The sequence below is a fragment of the Psammomys obesus genome, unplaced genomic scaffold (genome assembly GCF_907164565.1).
Source record: "Psammomys obesus unplaced genomic scaffold, mPsaObe1.curated_primary_1811, whole genome shotgun sequence".
Lineage (NCBI taxonomy): Eukaryota > Metazoa > Chordata > Mammalia > Rodentia > Muridae > Psammomys > Psammomys obesus.
This window is the reverse complement of record NW_026596079.1, coordinates 38,922,288-38,940,658: the sequence shown is the minus strand read 5'-3', so window position 1 is coordinate 38,940,658 and position 18,371 is coordinate 38,922,288.

The window sequence follows — 18,371 nt, the reverse complement described above, 5'->3', positions numbered from 1 at the left end:
CTTTCTAACAAGTTTTGTTTTTGTTTTTGTTTTAATGTGTATAGGGGTATGTGCCATGGTCTGCATGTAGCAGTCAAAGGACAGCCTTGTGGAGTTGGCTCTCTTTCCTACTTTTATGTGGGTTCTGGGAATTAAACTCAAGTCATCATGCTCAAATGGAGAATGCATTTTTTTTTCTCTCTCTCTGGGCTCTCTTGCCAGCCCCTGGGGATTCTTTCATAACAGTATTAATGTGGTTCTTTTCTTTTTTTAACTTTTATTAATTACACTTTATTCACTTTGTATCTCCCCATAAACCCTCCCTCCTCCCCTCCTAATCCCACCTTCCTTCCTCCTTCTTCACGCATGCCCCTCCCCAAGTCCACTGATAGGGGAGATCCCCCTCTCCTTCCTTCTGATCTTAGTCTATCAGATCTCATCAGGAGTGGCTGCATTGTCATCTTCTGTGGCCTGGTAAGGCTGCTCCCCCCTCAGGGGGAGGTGATCAAAGAGCAGGCCAATCAGTTCATGTCAGAGACAGTCCCTGTTTCCATTACTGTGGAACCCACTTGGACACTGAACTGCCGTGGGCTACATCTGTGCAGGGGTTCTAGGTTATCTCCATACCTGGTACTTGGTTGGAGTGTGAGTCTCTGGAAAGACCCCTGTGTTCAAATTTTCTGGTTCTGTTGCTCTCCTTGTGGAGTTCCTGTCCTCTCCAGATCTTACTATTTCCCACTTCTTACATAAGATTCCATGTACTCTGCCCAACAGTTGGCCATAAGTCGCAGCATCTGCTTTGATAGTCTGCAGGGTAGAGCCTTTCAGAGGTCCTCTGTGGCAGGTTCCTAACTTGTTTCCTGTTTTCTTCTTCTTCTGATGTCCATCCTCTTTGCCTTTTGGGATGGGGATTGAGCATTTTAGTCAGGGTCCTCCCTCTTGATTAGTTTCTTTAGATGCACAGATTTTAGTAGGTTTATCCTATATTATATGTCTATATGAGTGAGTATATACCATGTGTGTCTTCTTTCTGCTTCTGGGACAGCTCACTCAGGATGATCCGTTCCAGTTCCCACCATTTGCCTGCAAATTTCATGATTTCCTTTTTTTTTTTTCATTGCTGAGTAATATTCCACTGTGTAGATGTACCACAATTTCTGCATCCATTCTTCATTTGAGGGGCATCTGGGCTGTTTCCAGCTTCTGGCTATTACAAATAAAGCTGCTACAAACATGGTTGAGCAAATGTCCTTATTGTGTACTTGAGCCTCTTTTGGATATATGCCTAGGAGTGGTATGGCTGGATCTTGAGGAAGTGCTATTCTTAGTTGTCTGAGGAAGTGCCAGATTGATTTCCAGAGTGGCTGTACAAGTTTACATTCCCACCAGCAGTGGAAGAGGGTTCTCCTTTTTCCACAACCTCTCCAGCATATGTTGTCACTTGAATTTTTGATCTTGGCCATTCTGATGGGTGTGAGGTGAAATCTCAAGGTCGTTTTGATTTGCATTTCCCTAACGGCTAATGATGTTGAGCATTTCTTTAAGTGTTTCTCTGCCATTCGATATTCCTCTATCGAGAATTCTCTGTTTAGCTCTGTTCCACATTTTTTAATTGGATTACTTGGTTTGTTGTTTTTCAGCTTCTTTAGTCCAAAAATTCTACCAGGGAACTCCTATACCTGATAAACACCTTCAGCAAAGCGGCCGGATAAAAAATTAACTCAAAAAAAATCAGTAGCCCTCCCGTATACAAAAGACAAAAGGGATGAGAAAGAAATTAGGGAAACAACACCCTTCACAATAGCCACAAAGGACATAAAGTACCTTGGTGTAACCCTAACCAAGCAAGTCAAAGACTTGTATGAAAAAAATTTCAAGTCTCTGAAGAAAGAATTAGAAGAAGATATCAGAAGATTGAAAGATCTCCCATGCTCATGGCTTGGCAGGATTAAAATAGTAAAAATGGCCATCTTACCAAAGCAATCTACAGATTCAATGCAATTCCCATCAAATTACCAACACAATTCTTTACAGACCTGGAAAGAAAAATTCTCAACTTCATATGGAATAACAAGAAATCCAGAATTGCTAAAACAATCCTCTACAATAAAAGATCTTCTGAGGTATCTCCATTCCTGATCTTAAGCTGTACTATAGAACAACAGTTATAAAAACTGCATGGTACTGGCATAGAAACAGAATGGTGGATCAATGGAACAGAACAGAAGACCCAGAAATAAACCCACACACTTATGGACACCTGATATTTGACAAAGATGCCAAAACCATTCAATGGAAAAAAGACAGCATCTTCAACAAATGGTGCTGGTCTAACTGGATGTCTACATGTAGAAAACTGCAAATAGATCCATACTTATCACCCTGTACAAAACTAAAGTCCAAGTGGATCAAAGACCTCAACATAAAACCAGACACATTAAATCGGTTAGAAGAAAAAGTGGGGAAGAGCCTTGAACTCATTGATACAGGAGACAACTTCCTGAACAGAACACCAACAGCACAGGCTCTAAGAGCAACAATCAATAAATGGGACCTTATGAAACTGAAAAGCTTCTGTGAAGCAAAGGACATGGTCATCAAAACAAAGCGACTGCCTACAGATTGGGAAAGAATCTTCACCAACCCTTTATCTGACAGAGGACTAATATCCAGTATATATAAAGAACTAAAGAAGCTGAAAAGCAACAAACCAAGTAATCCAATTAAAAATGGGGAACAGAGTATTGGTAGTTAGACAAATCAGCATGAAAATGTAGATGCCAAAGCAGCCATGTTAGCAAGCACATGTGATCCCAGCACTTGTGAGGTGGAGGCAAGAGATCAAGACTTCAAAGTTATTCTCTCTCACACAGCAGGAAGGCCAGCCTGGTCTGTGTGAGACTGTCTCAAAACAATGGGAGAAAATGCCTTGACTGATTGCTCAACGCCTGAACGAGGCTCTCTCTCTGAGTCATTTGGTAACGGGTGTTGTGAGCTCTGTCCTAGGACAGAGCTTTCAAGGCCCTTTGAAGATGCACCATGGTGGCTCACATCCCTTGCTCTGACGTGCATTTTGTAGACCTGTCCATAAGAAATGCTAACAGGAGTCCTTTCGGCAACAACAGCAAAAGGACTCTTGACAGTGGCTTGAAGCCCCAGAAACAAATAAACTGCATTGGCAAATGTGAGCACACACTTCAGTCCGAAGCCAACACTGTTGTGTTCTTAGGCTGTAATGGCTCTTCCCCAGAGTTACCATGCAGATGCATAAACAATAATTACAGGTCTGTGATAATAAGCATGTAATGCTTAAGATATAATTTGTGAGGACAACATAAAGAAGATGAGGCTGTATAGGAGCTGAGTTTTTAATCTAGTAGTAGAGTTAAAGTGATATAAATTCAAAACAGATTGCTCTATGTTTCTTTTTAAAAATTGAACAAGGGTTGGAGAGCTGTCTCCTTGGTTAAGAGAACGTGCTGTCTTGGGGAGGATCTGTTTGTTTCCCAGCATCCACATGGTGGCTCACAAGGATCCATAACTCCACTTCCATGAATGTATTCCTTCTTCTGACCTCTTCTGCCATCACACACATGTGGTGCACAAACATGGATGCAGCCAAAACACTCATATGAATGAAATAAAAATGAGAACAATGGTATTGTTCCAATGAAAGTGCCCCCCAGGCTCATAGGGAGGGGCACTATTGGGAAGAGCGGGCTTATTGCAGGAGTTGTGGCCTTGTTGGAGGAAGTGTCTCACTGGGGGAGGGGTGGGCTTTGAGGTTTCAGAAGCTCAAGCTGAGCCTTGTGGCTCAATGTCTCTTGCTGCTGCCTGCAGATCCAGATGTAGAACCCTCAGCTACCTCTCTAGCACCGTGTCTGCCTGCAAGCTGCCACACTTTCCGTCGTGACGATAATCGACTAAACCTCTGAACTGTAAGCCAGCCCTAGTTTAGTTCTTTCCCATATAAGAGTAGCTGTGGTCATGGCATCTCTTCACAGCAACAGAAACAAATAACTAAAACGAACTACTTAAACATTAAATAAAGGGAGGGGGAAGGAGGAGGGAGAGTGGGACTGAGAGGCAAAGAGAGATGGGTCTACAACCAGGATATAAAATGACAAAACCTGCCCCTAGAGGCATTGAAAAAAAAAACACATTAAATAAAAATCAAACAAAGAGGAAACACAGAGGAACAAGGGAGTTCATTTCCTGCCCTCTCTCCAGGTTCACCCTTCAGTCATGTTATTCACAAGATCTGGTGAAATCAAGATGTGGCTTTTGGACTTGCTTCTCAAGCAATTGGGTATATGATACAGGAGCCAGATCCTGTTTCGTTCTTTGCCTTTTCAGACTTTCCTACTCACTTGTGTGTTTTTCCAGGACAGACCTTGTATCAGAAACCAAAAACTGAGATGGGGACGTGGCTTGGTCCATAAAGTGCTATATAACCATGGCGACCTGAGTTCAGATCCTCCAGAACCCTCTGAAAATGGATGGGATGGTGGTGCCTGTAAGCTCAGCATCGCAGGTGGAAACAGGAGGCTCCCCAGGACTTACTTGCTGGCCAGATAGTCCAGTAGAATTAGTGAGCTCCAGGGTCAATGAGGGACCCTGCCTCAAAAGATTAAGGTGGGGCTGACAGATATCTCAACGGTTAAGAGCACTTGCTGTTACTCCAGAGGACCAAAGTTTGGTTCCTAGCATCCATATGAGATGCCTCATAAGTACTTGTACTCTAGCTCCAGGAAATCTGAGCACAGACAGATGGACAGACAAACACACACACACACACACACACACGATAGATAGATAGATAGATAGATAGATAGATAGATAGATAGATAGATAGATAGATAATTTCCTGGATAGAAAGGAGAAAGGGGAAATAACTGGGGGAAAGACGAAAGGCCAACATGATGGCTCAGTGAGTGAAGGAGCCTGCTGCCATGCCCAAGGCCCTGAGCTCAATCCTGAGGCTCTAGATGGTGGAAGGAGAGAACTCCTCAGGATTCCTCTGACCTCCACACATGCATCACGGAGAACACACACACACACAAAACAAGCAAATAAAATGTAGTTTGTACACAAAATAAACACATAAAATGTAGTTTAAAAAAATGAGGGATCTGGGGGAGAAAATGGAGCTACAGATAAGAATGTGTAAGGCAGTCAAGTGTGGTGGCACATGCCTTTACTTCCCGCACTTGGGAGGCAGAGGCAGGTGGACCTCTGTGAGGCTGAGGCCAGCCTAGTCTACAGAGAAAGCTCCAAGACAGCCAGGGCTATAGAGAGAGCCTGCCTCAAGAAACAGCAAACAAGGACGTGTAAGGCCATGGCAGAGGACCTGAGTTAGGTTCCCAGCAGCCATGTCGGTAGCTACCAACCACATGTAACCTGAGCTCCAGGAGAATCCAATGCCTCTGGCCTCCACAAGCACCCACCGCACTCACATACACTACCCTACACATGTAATTGAAAACAATCAAACTTTTGGGGCCTGAAGATACAGCTCAGCAATAAGATGCATAAGGCCCTAAGTTTGCCCTTGCAGAGAACCCAGGTTTGGATCCATGGCCTCCTCCATCAAGTTCCAGGGCATGTGATGTCCTGTTCTGGGCTCTGTGGACACCAGGTGTGGACATGATGGACATATAGTCAAGGTGGCACACACATACATACACATAAATATAATTTTAAAAATAAGGTGGAGTGCCAGGAGGCTGTGGTGCATGCCTTTAATCCCAGCACTTGGGAGGCAGAGGACAGGAGGATCTCTGAGTTCAAGGCCAGCCTCAGCTACAGAATGAATTTCAGGTTAGCCAGGGCTACACAGATAAACCCTGTCTCAAAAAAACAAAACAAAAAAAATTAAAGGTGGAGGGAGAGTGACTGAGGAGGACGACATCCAGTGTTGGCTCTAGAGCCTACGTGAACATACGCGCTCCTGCATTCCACGTGCACACATACAGGGACGTTCACACACAGGCAGAAAGAGAAGGAGGAGAGCCAGCTCAAGCACAGGTAGTGAGCTGTCATGTTCAGGGAGACAGAAACTGTGCGTGACGGGCTTGGAGTGGGGGCGCCTTAGAAGGCAGCTGGTGGTTTCTGAGTGGTGAAGTTTTGTTTCATTGTCTGCACTGGTCTCTGGTTTGCTTGTGTAGAAACCCAAAACACTGGATCTTTCTCAGTGATGGTCTTCTGTATTGACTGTGCTGTGCTGCAGTGAAATACCTAAAAAGTAAACCCAAGGGTGTGAAGATTCTTCATTGCTCACAGCTTCAGAGGTCTCAGGCCATGGTTGCTTGGCTGCACTGTTTCTGATCTCTTTCTGAGTCAGAATGTCATAGTGGAGCAGGGCTGGCTGTCCAGCTGAAGGAAAGAGAGAGGGATAAGAAACGGCCAAGGGATTCAATATATCCTTCATAGCTCCAGCACTAGTTCCTACTTCCTCTAAGCAGGCCCCACCTTCTGCCATTTCCACCACTTCACAATAGCCGGGGACCAAGCCTTCAGCACATGATTTAGTCAGACTTTTAATGTCCAGTCTGTAATGCTGAAACAACAAACAGTAAGCAAGCCCCCAAAAGCAGAAATACAGCAACTGTCTTCTCTTTGCTCAGCCTCTAACTTATGCCAAAGCTCATTGAAGAACTGTGAGGTGTGGTTCACCTCTCAACACAGTGAGACCTTCTGCTATGCTGTTGATGGCTCTGGAGCTGCATTTCAGACGACAGAGAAGAGACTGTGATGGTGATATGGAGATGGTGATCATGGCTGTCACAAGTTGATATGAGATCCTTAACAGCTGAGCCATCTAAAACCAGACAAGTCCCTGAGCCAGGCATGGCAGAGCAATCCTGTGGCTGCAGCACTCAGGAGACTGAAGAACTGAAGAACGAGGATTCTGAGTTCCGCAAGTTCAGAAATCAGCCACCCTGATGTCTCCTGTGGTCCCAGAAAAATGACAGCCCAATAAACTGAGACACAAATTCTGCCAGATTCACCCTTGGGGGAACCAATGAATGATTGGGCTTCGTTACAGAGCATAGATGAGGTGAGAGCACCCCTCCCCTGACCGTCTTTATCTGAAAATCCTTGCCTAGTAGGGAGGAAGCCTTAGGTCATCCATTCTCAGCCTGTGGGTCTCGAACCCCACAGGGGTTGCATATCAGATATTTACACCATGATTCATAACAGGAGCAAAATTACAGTTATGAAGCAGCAACAAAATAATCTTACGGTTGAAGGTCACCACAACATGAGGAACTCTCTCAGCATCAGGAGGGTTGAGAGCCATTGCCTTAGAGAGCCTGGTCCTAGTCTCTGTTGCTCTATCCCTTCTCTGAGACCATGGGCAGACAGGTCAGGTGACTGAGAACAGCTACACAATCAGGGCAGTCTCATTCTCTGCCTGTAGGAGGGTGTAAACCGACAGCAAGCTCAGCCGGGATAACATTTTGCAAGGGAGCACAGCTGAATGTCCCAAGATGGCAGTTGATCAGCTTGGAGAGTTACTCATGACACTTACATGGTTACACGGTAAGTTCCTGGTAAACCTGAGCTACACAGTGAGGTCCTGTCTGGACAAAACTGCCGCTGACAGGGTTGGAGAGATGGCTCAGCAGCTATCAGCGTCGTTCCTCCTGGAGACCTAGGGTCTATTCCCAGTACCCACATGGCAGTTCCAAAGGTTTGCAACTCCAGTCCTGGAGGATCTGATGCCCTCTTCTGGTCTCTTCAGGTACTGCATGTATGTAATGTCCAGACATACATGCAGGCAAAACACTCATGAACATAAAATAAAATCTCAAAAAACCAAAATCTTTAAAAACTACTACTATACAAAGTAAATAACCTGTGATTAATATAAAAAATTAAAAATTAAAAAAAAACTACTACTACGGGGCTGGAGAGATGGCTCAGAGGTTAAGAGCACTGGGTGCTCTTCCAGAGGTCCTGAGTTCAATTCCCAGCAACCACATGGTGGCTCACAACCATCTATAATGAGATCTGGTGTGCAGGTATACATGCAGACAGACATTGTACATGTAATAAATAAATCTTTAAAAAACTACTACTACTACTAATAATAATGATAGAAATCAAATGAACCAAAAGGGAATTGTCTTACTTATGGTTTCTATTTCTGTGAAGAGACACCATAACCATGGACTCTAATAAAGGAAAACATTTAACTGGGACTGGCTTAAAGTTCATAGGTTTAATCCATTATTGTCATGGCGGGAAGCATGGCAGCGTCCAGGCAGACACGGTGCTGGAGACGTAGCTGAGAGTTAGTTCTACACCTGGATCTGAAGGCAGCAGGAAGAGTGGCGCTGGGTCTGGCTTGAGCATTTGAAACCCCAAAGCCCACCCTTTACCCCCCCTCCCAGCAGTGCCACTCCCTGTCAGCCTTCGGGGCCACTCTCCCTCAAACCACCCCAGAAAGTCAACTGTATGTCCTTTTGTTTGAAGCAGGGCCTTACTGGATCATGGTGTGTTTGTACTCACCCCAAACCCTGGCAGAAGAGATCGAACAAAGGAGGCCATCCCATAGGCCCGGCACTCTTTTCTGCTACCGTACATGTTGTATTAGTTATTTTCCTCTTTGCTGTGACAGAATTCCTGAAAAAAGCCAACATAAGAACGAAGGGCTTGTGTTGACTCACAGTTTAAGGGGACACAGTCCACGGTGGAGGGGGCATGGTTGCAGGAACATCCCTAGCTGTGGCCACAGCAGGAAGCAGAGAGTGATGGACACTGCTTAGCCCGCTTCCTTCTCTTTTTCCTTTTCCTTCAGTCCGAGGCCTCAGATCACTGTATGATGCCATCCAGTCCAGAGTGGGTGTTCCTTCCTCAGTGAGACCCAAGTGGAAACACCAGGGGTATGCTGTCCTATGAGGCTGAAAATCCAGTGAAGTTGAAGATGAAAATTAACTGCGGCACAGAGTAGGGGCTGGGTTAATAGTTAACTTTTGTCCAGGTTATATGAGGTAACAGTGGAACTGTCAAAGTTCTTATTCTCCACTGGCTTGGCATCAAGAAACAGAACGGCCCAAAGCATACGGCCACATTAAAGCTTCTGCAGATACAGATGTCCTCTGTCCCAGGCATGGCGGTGCACGCCTGTAATCCCAGCACTCAGGGAGGCAAGACATACAGCTCTCTGTGAGTTCAAGGCCAGCCTGGCCTACAAAGCTAGTCCAGGACAGCCAAGGCTACACAGAGAAACCCTGTCTGGGAAAACCAAAAAGAGCTGTGCTCTGGGAGTGCACACAAGGCTCACCATTGGCTGACTTCACTTCTGTGCCATTAGCTGGATGTAAGCATCAGCAGTTCTATCTGGGAGTCTGAAGCCAAATTATTACATGTTATAAGGCTGCCAAGTATGCAGGTAAAGACTGGCATTCTTGCAAATTGCTCCTGGCTTGTTAGACGTGAAAAAAACATTTCCATGACTGTGTGATTAAAGCAAGCTGTATTTGGAAGTGCACAAGGAACTGGCCAGCTGACTGCCTCCCTAAGATGGTCTTCCAAAGAGCAGCACTGGCTTTTGAAGTTCTTGTATGGGAAAGAGTTGGGGCTGATGGAAAACAGCTGTTGAGATAATTGGCTCTTAGCACCCTGCACAGAAAAGTGGGGACTCAGACCCTAAGGCTGCCTGTGGAGTAGGTAAGTGTGAGAATGTATCTTGTGGAAGAGGAGCCATCACAGGTGTTTAGGCAAACAGGTAAGTATACATTATGTAGTTACAAGGTCAGCATAGGTTGAAAAACATGGTTTTTCAGGATACATCAGATTTAGGAAACAGAAACGTATTCCTGAAAAGTATAGAGACTTAATAACAGTGTATAAGAATGTGGCTCCTGTTTTGTTTTCATGTGTTCTTCTGCATAGTTTCCTTATATAGTCAGCAGACCTGGGCATCTGTTAGATTAAATAAAGAATACAAAACAAATGGTTCTTTCAAGGCAGTGATGGCCCACACCTTTAATCCTAGCACTTGGGAGGCAGAGGTGAGCAGATCTCGGTAAATTCAAAGCCAGGCTGATCTACAGAGTAAGTTGCAGGACAGCCAGGGCTACACTAAGAAACCTTGTCTTAAAGGAAAAAAGGAAAAAAAAAAAGAATAAATGGATCTCTAGAAGTTTAACTATACAACAATCTAAAACCCGAAAGCCTGATAATGGTCACAAGGCAGACCAAAGGATCTCTAGTCATGTAAGAATTTTGGTTAACACTGGAAATCCAAACTTTGGCTTAATCTCCCATAGAAGCTCATAATTCTGTCGTAGCAGGAGAGGAAAATTAGCAGGGGCTACATGACCAGGAGAGAGGGTTGTTGTTTTGTGATCACTGAAAACTGCTTACATCCAAAATGGCGTCTGCTTCTGGGAAGAGCCCTGCCACTTACTGTGATGTTCCCGACTAGAACGGAGCTCAGGGAGCTAGGAGGAACTCTTAATCTGGAGGACATGGATCTGAGACTTAAGGGCCTGGCAGTTTGCTGAAGTGTGAGTGATGAGAACAGTTCTTTGGAACAGTTCTTTCAGTCAGGCTCAGGGTTGGTCTTTCTTTGGTATTGTTCCCCAAAGACCCAGTCTTCTGGGTTCAACCGATCAATGGAACACAGAAAGCACCTTTCATTACAGAAACATGCTTTGGCAGAATAAACCAAGGCCTGGCCTTACTGGCTCACAGCAGAGAGAAGAAGTATGAGAGCAATGAGATTCTGTCATGAAGAGTACTGGCTTGTGTGTCAAGCTTGTGATTTCTAGGCATGGGTAAATCCAACTGCCAATAAAGCCATTGGTAAAACTTCTGGCCAGGGAAATCTAATGGATTTCAGTAGTTTCAGCCAGTTTTAGAATATCATATGTGTATTCCCCATTCCTAGTGACAAGGAAGAAAAAGGCAAGGATGGATTTTCCCAACCTATACTACTATGGAAGATAAAGACTGCCTTTATGTGCTATTGGCTTCTGTTTCTGTTACCATAATGCCATCAGCACAGCTGGCAGCTTAGGAAGATCAGAATCTGGAATGTTAAATCTTTGGAGACATCCACAAGGTATCTATCAGCATTTCATCTCTTAGGGTTAACGGATTTCTCTCTAATCTTGGCCCAGACCTTACCACAGATCGGCCTTTTCCGAAGTTCAGTGACTTGCTCCGTGAGTCTTCAGCTTACTGTGTGCTCCCATTGCAGGGGTGACGGAGCTCCGAGTGCAGCTGCCAAGGCTTCTGGGCCTCATAGCGGCCCTTTTCTTTTCTTCAGAGACTGAACAGTAACAGACATGGGATCTTATTTCCCCAACAGCCTTTTCTTCAAAGTCTCAAATGTTTGGTGCATTGTGCCTGCTAGTCCACCATTCCTAGGCACACCTTTCCAGGGCCCCCAGCTTACCCACTGAGCTGCCACCTTTGCTAGTAGTTCTGCTGGCCACCAGTGAGTGGGTTCTAATGAGTAGCCTGACAGGGTGTGATCCAATTTCCAAACCTCCCAGCACCCTCGGTGGGAGATCACAGTCTCTGGAAATTTGGAACACAGCATAGTAACTACTTCTCAGCACCTCCAGTTAGGATGTGAGAAGAAGCAAGACGTCCCTAAGGAAGAAGGTCATTATGGCATCAATACAACAAAACCTTTGGCAACCTTGCAGGAAGGTCCTGAGTTAGCACTGCTTGTCAGTTTACCTTAATCAAATAGCAGCTCCTGTGAGTGTGTGTGTGTGTGTGTGTGTGTGTGTGTGTGTGTGTGTGTGTTCCCGCTCTCATAGCCTTTTACTGACCTGGAAGGATGTAACCTCAGAGGAAGCCACTGACCTTGGAGGAGCTGACAAGTGAAGCTTGTTTGCTCCACAGATCTCTCCATCTGGCCAGCCTTTCCTTGAGTAGATTGGATGACATTCCTGTTCTATCATATCTTTAAAGTCACATTCCTCAGTCCCAGCTCTGCTTCAGCAAGGCAGACTGACACAAGTCCCAGCCCTGCTTCAGCTAGGCAGACTGACACATTCCTCAGTCCCAGCCCTGCTTCAGCTAGGCAGACTGACACAAGTTCACTTTAGAGCAGAGCAGTTGTAGACAGCATGACCTGCAGTAAGCTAACAGCAAACATCTCATTTTGAGATTTTTTTTTAAAGGGGGGGAGTCATTTAATCATCGTATTTGGAACAAAGACCTCCCCCTTGCTGTTTCTTTATTACAACATGGATATTCACAAAAAATAGTGACATGTATTTTCTTTTTTTAAGTCTCCTAATAGAAAATCGTGACCATTTCTGTTTTCCATTCACCCCCGGAAATGCAGGGTCGCCTAGCCAGCTGGCTTACTAACACACAGCTAACTTGTACAGACTGAAGCTCATCTCACATGATTGTCATGGGTTCCGTCTGAAGAGCTGAGTCACATACACAAAAGCGGACTCCCTTAGAAGGAGGTCTGTGACACAGTAAGGAATGAGAGGAAGCCTTGTGGCTACAAACCTTGAAGGAAGGGTGGGAGCTTAGAAATTGGTCTCCATTCAAATTCCTTCGGTACAGAAATAATAGCATGGCTTTTGTTAGGACCAATGAAATGATGATGCTCACAGATTTTATATGAAGTGGTTCATTGGATGGAAATGAGAGAGAGAAGGAGAGAGGGAGACATGATAGTGGGAAGGGAGGGGGCATCCCGACAGTGAAAGGAGAGAGAGCAGGAGAGGGAGAGAGTAAGAGGGCAAGAGAGCAGAAAAAGCGGCAGGTTGATCCTTTTAAGGAGCAACTTAACCATGCCTGCCGTGGTGGGCGGGCAACACGTGATGACATCATAGGTTGCTAGGCAACCCAAAAGCAGGCTGCCTAAATACTAACAGTCCTCCCTTTTTCTATAATTAAAAAATGAGGAGCTTGGGCTGCTTTTCATATTAGACAGGTTAAAGTATATAAATGTAGGTTCATTGGAAGCAGCTCTCAGTTGTCATGCAAGGGGGTGAGAGCGAGAGAGCGAGATAGAGAGAGAGAGAAAGAAAGAGAGAGAGAGAAAGAGAGAAATAATAGCAACAAAATGTCCAGATTACATGGTGAGGAAAAGGGGAAGCCCTTGCCCTGCAAAGTTCAGGGGAGAGGGTTGCCAGCAGAGAGCTGCCAGCCACACAAGGCAGCAGGTAGGGCCTGAGGAATTCTGGGAGATGCTTCCTGCTGACACCGGGGAAGCTGTAGGGAGGTCAAAAGGCTGAAATGCTGGCCAAGTCCAGGAAGAACAGGCTGCTTTGATGCTGTCCAGAGTCTGTGAGAACATCCATGGCTGGGAAGGAAAGTGCAGGTCCAGCTTGACGGAAGTCTGTGAGGTCAGACTGGAACACTTATGATAGCTGCTTTGGCCCTGTTGTGGATATAGGAAACATCTGGGTCTGGCAGGACACTGGAACATATTTATCGGCAGAAGACAAAGTAAAGTAGTTTATGGAAAAAATTTTTTTAGGTATACATTTAAAACTTTTGGAAGATTGAACAGAGGTGGAAGGTTTAGATCAAAGAGACTTGAACATGGAAACCTCCATTTAGTTGAGGAAACCTCCATTTACCCAATCACTGGCAGTAATTATAAAGGCTTTGCTTTGGATCTGTCATCTAAGGAAATTGGGGCCAAGTTTGGTTGCAGAGGTGTGTAAGATTAGAGGCCCTTAAAGCAGGCACTAGGTGTAGAAATCTGAAATTCTCCAGAAGACAGCCCAGAGGAGAATCTGGAGGAATGGACTAATGGAATATTCCCATTGGGCAGGTAGGAGTCAGTGACCTGTCAGGGCATCCCAAGAGCAAGGTTTGACTCAGTAGATTGGTACAATCTGTTCCAACAGCTCGTCAGCCTTGGCCAGAGACCAAGGGCACAGTTGCCCATAGCAGACACGGTTTACCCAGCGCTAGGATTTTCATAGATGAACGAGAGGGGGAGGGAGAGAAACCATTCTGGTAGAGGGAAAATCTTATCCAAAGGAGAAGGTCCTAGATGAAGGATTTGGATGTAGGTTGGCAAGAGCAGTAGGAAGCATTGGAGCCAACCAGAAGTGAAGATACCAATTGGCTGCTGTTGGGTGTACGAATGTAGTAATTGGTAGCCAGGAATTGATACCAACAAGAAGTGAAGATCACCAATCAGCTGGTGTTGGATGTAGGCATGTAGCAATCAAGTAGCCAGGAAAGGGACTTCCCAAAACCAGGGAAAGGGGAGGAATCCCACCCTCTGAGATTGACAATAAATAGGTGTAGTACTTATCTGGAGCCGAATTGACCTGAGAGGTGGATTCAGGTGGATTTCCTGCAGCTTACAAGAATTACTTTTAAGTTTCACAAAGGAGATAAAACTTTAGACATAAAACTGTAGTTTAGAGATAAAACTGTAATCTGCACTGAAACATACATTGTAGAGAAGGCAGTAGACATACACATTTGTGTTAACAGCATAAGCATTCTTTAAGGTGAGCTCTGAAAAGGCAGAAGCCTTTGTGAAGGAAAAGAGACAAAAGCTCATTTGATCTTTAGCTTTGGTATGATGACATATTGTGGAGATTTGAAGGAGAGTCAAAATCTTGGTCTTGGAGCCATGACAGTGGGTGGTACAGTGGAATGTATCTGTATTAGAGTTAGATTAATAAATCAGAGCTCTGTTGATAAAGGGCAAAGCTCTGGTCAGTCAACACAACAGTAGCATAGCAACAGGAGGAAATATTAAGCATTTTTACCTTAATTAAGCATATTAAGGATATATGCAATATTAAGCATATTTAGGATACCTTAAATCACCTTAGACTTTGCAACCTTTATAACTTGCACTTACCAACCTTAAAACACTTTCTTAGACCCTCAAACAACATTTTTCTTAGGCCTTTGTATCTAGTTATTTACCATGAGTCATAGGTGAGACTGCTATGAACATTTATTGTCCTTTAGCTAAAGGGATGATAAAGGTGTAAAAGGTTACACCTGAGTCTGGCAACAAGGCATGTTGTGTCTAGGCCTGACAATAGCAACTCTAGGACTCAAGCCTGGTCTCCTGCATATGAAAAGAACAGAGAAGGCGTCTGAAGTCTCCCAAGACAGAAGTCTGTGGGGCCTGAGTGTGAGGCCAAAACAGACCTGCAATGTTACCCTGGGCTGGGTGAGGGTGGTGGAGGTCACTGAATCTAGGAGCCATTCATTTGTCCTCCACCAGGCCAAGGAGCTCGAAGGCTGAAGTGTCTGTGGCTCTTGTACTGGTTGAGCCTCCAAGGCTGGGCACAGAGGACAAGCCTGCACTGGAGCATTTTGACTTCAAGAGGCCAGTCTGCCAGCAGGTGACCATGGCTTGTTGAGGCAGCTGCGGGACCAGTGTCCCCTTTGGCTGCATTTGAAACAGTTACATTGGTGGAGTTGACTTTAGGCTATACCCTGGCAGGATGGGGCATCACAGATGTCTTGTTTTCTATGTGGAAATGCTAACAGCCTCAGAGCAGCAGCCAAGGTCTGGAGCATAGATTTTGCTGTAGATGAGCCTGTCAGGAAGACTCCTCTCTTATTATTTTACCAACTCCTGTATGGTGACTCAGGGACCATCCTCAGCTGTTTAATTAAATAAACAGTTGAGACCATGTCTGCATCTGTAGGACTATAAATATATTTTTGAACATGTTAAAGGAGGACTTGATCATCTGTGAGATGACTGACTATTAACTTGCATTTGTTAATGATTAAATATAGGACTTTAGGTTTTGTTCCCTGTTAAGTTGGAGCCTTAAAACTCATAAATATAGTTTTATTAAATATAAAGTGAGAGCATAACAGTTTTCTGTATGAATTAGTATATGAAAAGCTCATAGCTTATAAAAGTCTAAGGCTATATTATACATTAATCATATTACCATTTTTAGAAAACAAGACCAAGCATAATTTTAACCTTTTTATTGTGAGAATACAGCACAATGATCAAGTTTTAATATAAATAAATAAATGCCTCTAAAATTAATAGATCTTAATTTAGCATATTGGTAAAAACTTGCACATAGCAACCCCTGAGTTTTAAAACCAAGAATATAGTAGAACAGTATAAAGCAATTTTAAAATTACATTTGAATTTATTATAGCAAACCTATTAGCCAGAAAACCTAGTGATGAATCTGGATCATAGGCAGCTTATGGCAGGAGAAACAACATTTTTTATTAATTCAGGAATTGATAAAGACATAGACTATTAGACATACATTTTAAACTAGCTTAATTTGAATAGACCTTTATAACTTTGAAATTTTAGCATTACGTAAAACTTATTTTGAACCAGGGTTGAATCATATATATCTTGTAAAATGTAACTTTGAATTTTTATAAAAATCCACACCAATTTCAAATGAGGCTTGTTGCTGTCCTGGTGTAAAAGGAGATAAAATAAACAGAGAATTACTTATGATTAAAATTTTTATACCATGTGGTCACCTTAAGGTTTACATTTTAATTTTAAGATTTTTTTTAAAGAGTATAAAAAGAAATCAGAGAGTATATTTAGTGAGATAGCAGGCAGAGAGAAACAGACAAGACTTTGAGAAAAGAGAAATAGGAAATTGCTTTTTACTTTACAGATCGCTCTTAGTGTTACTGGATATTATTGGATATTAGACATGTGAGTAGGGCAAATATAGGTGTAGAAGCCAGAGGTTTCCCTAAGAGGAGAGCATATGAGGAAGCCATTCCTGCCAATGAGAAAGGGGAAATGGAAATGGACCATGCAGCTAGTGGTTCATCAACCAAATGGCACGGCAGGTCATGGCCTTAGCCCGGCTAAGCCTGAGAACCGCAGGGCCTGGTGCCAGGGCTTCATCAGCAGTAAGGCCGAGTTCTCGTAGAGGGACTCTCATCCACAGGAAAAGATGGGGGCAGATAGGCAGCTTTAGGTAGGAGGTAGGAGATAGGAAGGGGCGCAGTGGCCTTATAGGGTCTACAAGAGACTGCAGTTTTGTAGCTCTGAAGACAGTGGGACAGAAACAAAGTGGTAAAAGCAGCTGGCAGTGGGGGAAACCACAGCATTTTGTTTGTTTGTTTGGTTGGTTGGTTTGGTTTGTTGTTGTTTATAACAAGATGGCTGCCAATCATGTGACTGTCCTTGATTGCCCTAAGTTAAGATGGTGGCAAAACCATGTGCTTGCCCTTAGTGGAGATGGCAGTAAAACCGTGGCTTTACCCTCTCTATCCCAAAATCAATATGGCGGATAGACATGTGAGGTATGTGGCCATAGCTGCATAGCGAGTGAGACCAGGTCCTTGCTGGTGGGATGGCTGTCCCGGCCGGTTTCAAACTCTCTGCATGCAGGTGGCACATCTGATCAGAAATCTTTACAACTGAAAACCCTCCTCTGCAAGCCTGCCTCTCCAAGCATGTGTTCAGTGGGAGATTTAAAACTTCACCCGTGGGGGCCCGAGGCAGCAGCACAATCTAAAGCCTTCTGTGTGTGCAGGGTCCCCAGCAATTGCTTACCTAACAGCAATAGTTTAGGAGCAGGCTGTGTCTGTGTCTGAAGCAGCAGTTTCAGGGTCTGGCATGAGCGTTTTAGTTTCACCAAGCCAATTCTAGCGTAGGATGAGTGTCTACCTTGTCCCTGGTGCTCAGAGCACATGGCAGGATGCCAAGTCTGAGTGGCCTTGAGCAGAGGGACAGGCGTGCATGGTAAGGGCAGAGCAGTTGAGAGAAAGTGTACATTTTAAGGTATATGTTTGAGTGGTGGTTAGGGATAGGTAGAGCAGTAGAAAAATCTGTTGCAGGCATCATGGTCTGAGAAAGGATTCCTGGTGTGACCAGACCAGGTGATACCAGGAGAGCCCTTCCTGGCCAATGCACAAATGTTAGGACCAATGACATGATGCACACAGATTTTATATGAAAGAGGTTTATTGGGTGGAGATGAAGAGAGAAAGAAGAGAGGGAGACATGAATAGGGGCGCCCTAACAGAGAAAGGGGAGAGAGCAGGAGAGTGAGATTAAGAGGGCAAGAGGGCAACAAAGTGGCGGGTTGATTCTTTTAAGAAGCCACTTAACCATGCCTACTAGGTGGGACACCTGGCTGGCAACACATGATGACATCATAGGTTGCTAGGCAACCCAGAAGCAGGCTGCCCAAGTACTAACAGTTTCAGTCACCAGCTGTGTACTTAGGGCCTGATGTGTTGCCTCCATGTTTCCACAGGTCCCAAAGAATCAATGAAGGCCATAGGAACTGGATCTCGCACAAACATGCACTCACACGCACCCGTACACGCTCACCCATGCATGCACGCACACTCACGCACACCCCAGAGGGAGCCAGACCTCCGGACTGCTACTGTAGCAGTCCTTCCTGCAGCTGCTCACTCTGAGAACATGATGTTTAGAATTCTTAGGG